The sequence below is a fragment of the Dendrobium catenatum genome, unplaced genomic scaffold (assembly GCF_001605985.2).
Source record: "Dendrobium catenatum unplaced genomic scaffold, ASM160598v2 original_scaffold_21676, whole genome shotgun sequence".
NCBI lineage: Eukaryota > Viridiplantae > Streptophyta > Magnoliopsida > Asparagales > Orchidaceae > Dendrobium > Dendrobium catenatum.
Genome location: NW_021340136.1, coordinates 85796 through 92687, shown reverse-complemented (window position 1 = coordinate 92687; position 6892 = coordinate 85796). Strand labels below are relative to the sequence as shown.

Here is a 6892-nt window from a genome sequence, read left to right as displayed (position 1 = left end):
CCTATAAAAAATATTATGATAATTAATTTATAGCTCAAAAAAATTCAATATGTGAACTATTTTTAGTTTGGTGATAAATAATTCAATATTATATTAATAGGTCAATGAAGTATCTTTATTTCTTTAATCATTAGGTTGTGATTTATGTAATGTTGTATTATAAATTTATAATGAGGACATGTAATGGTTAATATTTTTTCCTATTTCATTTCATTTTTATATTATATTTTAGTGTTGATTTAAATTATAAATGAAAATTAATTTATTTATTATATGTAGCATATTTAGGTTTCATTTGGAATAATTTTTTTATTGCTTTCTAAAATAGTTTCTTAGCACAAAAAAGAATTTAATTATTTTTTTTTACTAAAAAATTGTCCTAAAAAATTAGTAAGAAAGCTCTTCCAAACCAAGTCTTAGTGATAATTTTATGACATTGATATGGTTATAAAATCATCAATCCCTCTTCCTTTATATAACCCATATTAGATTTAGTTTATCAATTTAGAATCAACTTAACCTAATATTGAACTTTTTTAATTTAATTATTCTTTAAAAATAACCTAAATCCCTACTTTCTTTATTTATGAAAATTTGTTTCATTTGTAGAAATTATGAAAGGATGCATGTGTAGTACAGAGAATTTAGTTAATTTATCTTTGTATTTTTTCATATGCTTTTGAAGGCATCTTAAGCTAGTTCACAAAAGCCTAAAAACTTTAGCCACAAATTAACTTGACCTATTATATAAATTTAAATTTAATTTATATTAAGTATGAAATTATATAATTTAGCATTATAGCATTCTTACTATTGTGAGCTAGAATATTCATGATGATAGAGACTGAGAGTTTATTATCTTAGCACTATACAAAGATTTGACACGCTCACATACTTAAAATTATATGAGATATATTGAGTTTTTATGTGAAAAATCAAAGAAAAAATCATGAGTTGTAGCCCAATTGAAATGATTGTACTAATATTTATCATCAATTACAAATGATGACGTTTTCCATGATTCAAAGAGATATTGACATAATATAGTAAAAATATAATACATAAAATATAGTTCATGATGGAAGTTGGAGGGCCCAATTGATAAGTGTAAATTGTATATTATTATTGTTTTTGTTAAAATCAATAAAAATGCTTATTTTTGTTTTATTTGTACAGAAATCGTGCAGGAAAAAGGCAAATTTATAAATTTTAGGTAGCGCCGCAATGCCAATAAGATTCATGTCATGGCGTCATATTGATCAATGTCGAAGCGTTGAGTTCATCATGGCAACGCTAACCTTCTCTATTTGTAAGTGTCGTGACATCACAGACGTTAGCACCACAGTGCATCATAATGACGTTATGCCCAAAATAAGCACCATAGTATTGGGTGGCTCGAGAAAATTCACTTAAGAGCACAAACCTTTCTAACATTGCAATGCCATAAAGTAGTTCTAAGCACCACAACTTTCAAATTTTATAGTGCCACGGTGGAGAAGTTACAACTACTAAGAGCCGCACTGACTCAATGAAGAGACACAACAATTCGTGTTGTAACCGTGTCACATCACTTAGCGACATAGCGGAGCCGATATTATAGCAATGAGGCACTATTTCACTTTTTACAGCCACAACACCACCATGTATAACGTCGCGGCGCTCAAGTTTCATCTTATAATTACTATAAATAGATGTCAATTTTATTGTCTGCTTAGATATTCTATTTTGGGTTGATGATATGAAGAGTATATTAAGTACTAATATATACTCTTACCCTTTAATAAAAATAATGATATTTTTTATATCACCCATTTTCATTTAATGTATGAAATGATCATGTGTGTAATTAAAACCTAGTATGATGTATAACCTCGACTGAGAAATACAAGAATAAGTATTAATATTAAAATATGACACTGAAATGCTTAGACATTTGATGTTTGAATATTCTATGCTCAATTGAGATAATAAAATTATATGAAGACTAATAATAATTATTTTCACTCCTATGAACTTGATAGAAATCTAAGGATGCACATGTTCTGATCCACATTTATAATTAAAAGTCTTATTAGGAAAAATATGTTATTTACATCCATCAATCTAAAATATTTTATCAAAATTATATCAACTATTTTCTTACTTATTTTCATTCAATGGTAGGAACTCAAATTTTTATTTTTCATTTTAGTAGGATACATTTATGCATTTGGAGTAAGCATTAGTAGTTTTGTTGTAGTACAGTAGATTACTTTCTCATATGTTCGACAATCTAATCTATCACTTTATTATACGATTTAGAATGTATATTTGTGTAAATTAGTAGAAGGAATCCATCAGATCATGTCTGGCCCAATTCAAGATTAAAAATAATAGGGGCCTTAGAAAAAATTACAAATTTTTTAAAAAATTTAACCATGCCTAGCCTAGTTCAAGATCAAGAACATGTTAGACCACTTAGGGAGTATGTTACTCTATAGTAGAAGGAATCTATTGGAGTATTAATATACCTACTATCTAACTAATAATTTTTAATTAAAACCAGCTATTATCCAAATAGTTTAAAATTTTCAATTCGGGAGAATTCCTGTTGAATATCCTAACTTATATTTAGTTTTTTCTTATAAATATGTGTAACTTTTAAGTATAATAGTGTCAATGATGATAACATTTCACTTAAATTGTTCCCATTTTTTCTAGAGGACAAGACTAAAATATTGTTAAATCTTTTGCCTAAGGCTCTATAACCACTTGGAATAAGTTGACACACAAATTCCTAACAAAGTATTTCCAACCTTCAAATACTGCTAAACTTATAAATAATATCACTTTTGTGTCCAATTTGAAGGAGAATTTATTTATGAATGTTGTGAGAGATTTAAGGAGATGCTTAGGAAATGTCCTCATCATACTTTACCCTATTGGTTAGTTATTCAAACCTTCATAATGGATTAGTATAATCTCTTAGGTTAATCATTTATACTATAGTTAGAGGATCTTTAATGTCTAAGCCATTTGAGGATGCTTATGAACTGATTGAAGAAATGAATACTAATAATTTTCTGTGGCATATCAATAGGATGAATCCAAAGAGAGAAATTGGAGTTTATGAATTTGGTGTTTTATAAATTCTTACTACTCAGGTAGCTGCTATTTTAAAGAAATTAGAAACTATTTGAGTTAAATTAGGATCTAACTCATCTATACATTTGGAGGATACTCATTTGAATTATGTTGATGATACTAGTACTCTAGGGATTAAAAATGTGAACTTGATTGGAAAATAAAATAATCAATATTCAAATACATATAATCCAAGTTGTAAAAACCATCCTTATTTTAGTTGGTCAAATAATATTGGTGGAAATAATCAGTGGAATTCAGGATAATCTAATCAAAGAGGAAATTGAAATAATCCTTAGGAATCTTGTTGTGAATTTTAGACCTACTTACTCTCCAGGATTTAATCAAAATAACTAATATGGGAATAGAAAGTCACCCTTGGAAGATGCAATGATTAAATTAGGAACTTAACTACAAAGTCAAGTTGCTTCAATTAAAAATTTTAAAACTTAATTAGGACATGTTATAATTTTTTTCAATAGTAGGCCTCTTGGATCTCTCCCGAGTAATACTGAAGTTAACCCTAAAGATAAAGGAAAAAATCCAGTGAAAATCATTTGAGGAGTGGTAGTGATATACCTCAACCAAATTGATAATTCTAGATAAGTCAACTAAAGACTATAAACTTAGCGTTGTTTGGAAGGTAACCCACTTATATTAAATTTCCTATGTTTAAATTGTTGCATATTATTCTATACAATTATTACACTTGATTTTCTATTTTGCTAAAATAAAAATTAGAATTACAAATTTTATAAAATTAGAATAATAATAAAATTTTATTTTATAGTTTGAATGAACATTACATGATAATTGCTACTTTGAAAACCTAACACTTAATTAATTTAGATCATTTAATTTTGTGACTTAACTTTAAAATTAGAAACTATATATTAACTTATATTGACAACTAAATTAAAAATGAATAAGTAAATTTAAGGGTTAGATAAAAGTAGCTTAATTCAGGAAAATTATAGTTAAACTTGAAAATATAATTAGAGAATTTATTGAATCCTTATATTAATTCAAAAGGATTTTAGAGAATAAAAGAAAAAATTAATATTCAAAATCATTAAGTCTGCACTTCACAAAATAAAAAAGGAAGGAAAGAAAAATGTTAAAAAAAAAAAAGCTAAATGAAATTTCTTCAGAATAAGAAAGATAAATACATTAAAAAATTAATATAAGTCGTAATTTGATTTTAATTGCACCATAAAATTTAACTTAAAAGAATAAAATAAGTAATTTAGTACATGTGATAGTGCACTTGTAAATTCCTTATTTAAACTATGAGCAACTAATCCCAAGGCTACATTATTCCTTATATATTCAAAAGTCAATTTAAATTTTTTTTAAAATTGTGGATAAATTCAAACATAAGTAATAACATTAATGACGGATTGAGATAAATGTTATGTATTTTCAAATTTGAATAATAACTTGTTCATTTTAAATTACTTCTAGACAGTGCTATATTATCCTATATTTTAGTAATTTTAAATTATCAATTTTTACTTTGGCTATAAAGGTGATTAAGGAGTGAATGTAAATATTGCATGAGGACAATCAAGAGTTTAAGCTGAGAAAATTTTGATAAGTGTAAATTATGTATTATTTTTTATATTAAATGTTATGAAAATGTGTTATTTTAATTGTATTTGTATAAGAATTGTGCAGGAAAAAGATAAATTTATAAGTTTTGGGCAGCGTCGATAAGGTTCATGTAGCAGTGCCATATCGATGAACTTCGATTCATTGATTTCAATGCAACGACACCGACCTTCTCTATTTGCAAACGCCGTAGTGCCACAGACGTCAGCAGTACAATGCATCACAGTGTTGTAGTGCCCAAAATCAACACTGCAATATTGGGTGTCTCTAGAAAATTTAGGCTGGAGCGCCAACTTTTCCAACACAGTGGTACCAGAAAATTATTCCAAGCACCGTATAACTCAAAATTTACAGTGTTGCAGTGGAGCGATTATAACTGCTAAGAACCACACCAACTTAAAGAAGAGACACACCGGTTTGGGTCGTAACCATGCCACATCACTCAGCACCATAGAGAATCTGACACTCCAACTCCAAGGCACTTGTTCGCTTTTCGTCATCGCAACACCACCATGTTTAGCAATGTGGTGCTGAAGTCCTATCCTGTACGTACTATAAATAGATGTCAGTTCAATTATTTGTAGAGTTTAGTTATCTGAGTGTAATTAAGAATTTTTATTGTATTTCTTTAGTGCCCCTTAGAGTAAAGTCTATGGGAGGCTATGGAAGTGCAAAATATAATATTTAGAGGGACCAGCCTGTATTTATATAAGCAACTCTGTTACTTAAGGAATAAGGAGTGCGGAAAAAATACTTAGGTTTATGGCGATAAACTTATTACATTTTTATTTTATTTTATTCTTCTATGAATAAAATGAATATGAGTTATCTTGTTATTTATTCCGTATATGACTAGCTCTTCTATTTTGGGCAAATGATCTAAAAAGCAGACTAAGTATTAATGTAGACTTTTATTCTTTATGAAAATAATGATATTTTTTATATCTCATGTTATTCATTTAATGTATATAACAATTATATGTGCAGTTAAAATCTAATGTGATGTATAGTATCGACGGAGGAATACAAGAATAATTAGGAATATTAAAATGAAATATTTGCATGCTCACATAAATGATGTTTGAATATTGTATGTTCTATGGAAATAATAAAATTATAGGAAGACTAACAATCTTTCTTTTTTCCTATATAAGCTCGACAAAGATCTAGGGATGCACATGCTCTGATCCACTTCTATAATTAAAAGTCTCATTAGAAAAAATATATTATTTACATGCATCAGTCCAAAATATTTTATCAAAATTGTATTAACTATTTTTTTACTTATTTTCATTCAGTGGTAGAAACTCAAAAACTTTAATTTTCATTTCAATAGAATAAATTCATGTATTTGAAGTAAGCATTCTGCTTAATATGTGCGCTTCTACTGGCAAAACATCAAATTACTTGAATTTCCTATCAACCTCTCAAATAACTTATCAATAAGTTACACTAAACAACACATATTTAATGCAGCATTATCATGCAGGTAAAAATCCAATAATCTCCTCTCAAATCCCTTCAAAAACACATTCATGGGAAATCTAGAGGAGAACTACTTAACTTTTGCTAACCAGTGGCGGAGCCAGAAAATTTTCATAGAGGGGGCCTATTTCTTTTTTAATTCCTCAAATTTTTTCATCCGGGCTTAAGACTATCATGGACAGCTTTAATTTTTTAAAAAAATAAACTATTAAATATAAGATGAAAAATACTTACAATCTAGACCAATTCTTAAGATTAAATAAGCACTATTTATTTCATGCCTCGATGCTTAACATAAAACTGATGCTCTTGGCTTAAACGTAATCGCAATAACATGAATTTATAAGCACAGCTCATTACATGAAACAAACAAACATATATCGTACAATTAGCAAACTCATTAGCCTTACCACAATTTTTATTTTATTTACTTCATGAATTCCTTTCCATTCATTCTTGTCAAAAGTTGCCATCTAGACTTTTCTGTTAATTCATTCAATTTCAACAACAATTAGTAAAAAAACAGAGTTTTTTTTTATTATTAATTTCACTATAATAATTCCTTCCATACAACACCAAGAGATTTTTTTTTTTTATTTCATTTCACAACATATGCAGCCAAACACAGGGAAATCATACAATTAGCATAAAAAACCAAATAAAACAAATCAAG

The 6892-nt window shown here is 27.6% G+C and overlaps 1 non-coding gene across 1 annotated transcript; it reads right to left on the bottom strand.

Annotated features, from left to right (window-relative positions):
- Window positions 1-2809: 2809 nt before the first annotated feature.
- On the bottom strand, window positions 2810-2915 carry LOC114578428. The gene has a single exon (XR_003699455.1). It is a non-coding gene; the product is annotated as a small nucleolar RNA R71 (small nucleolar RNA).
- Window positions 2916-6892: the final 3977 nt, after the last annotated feature.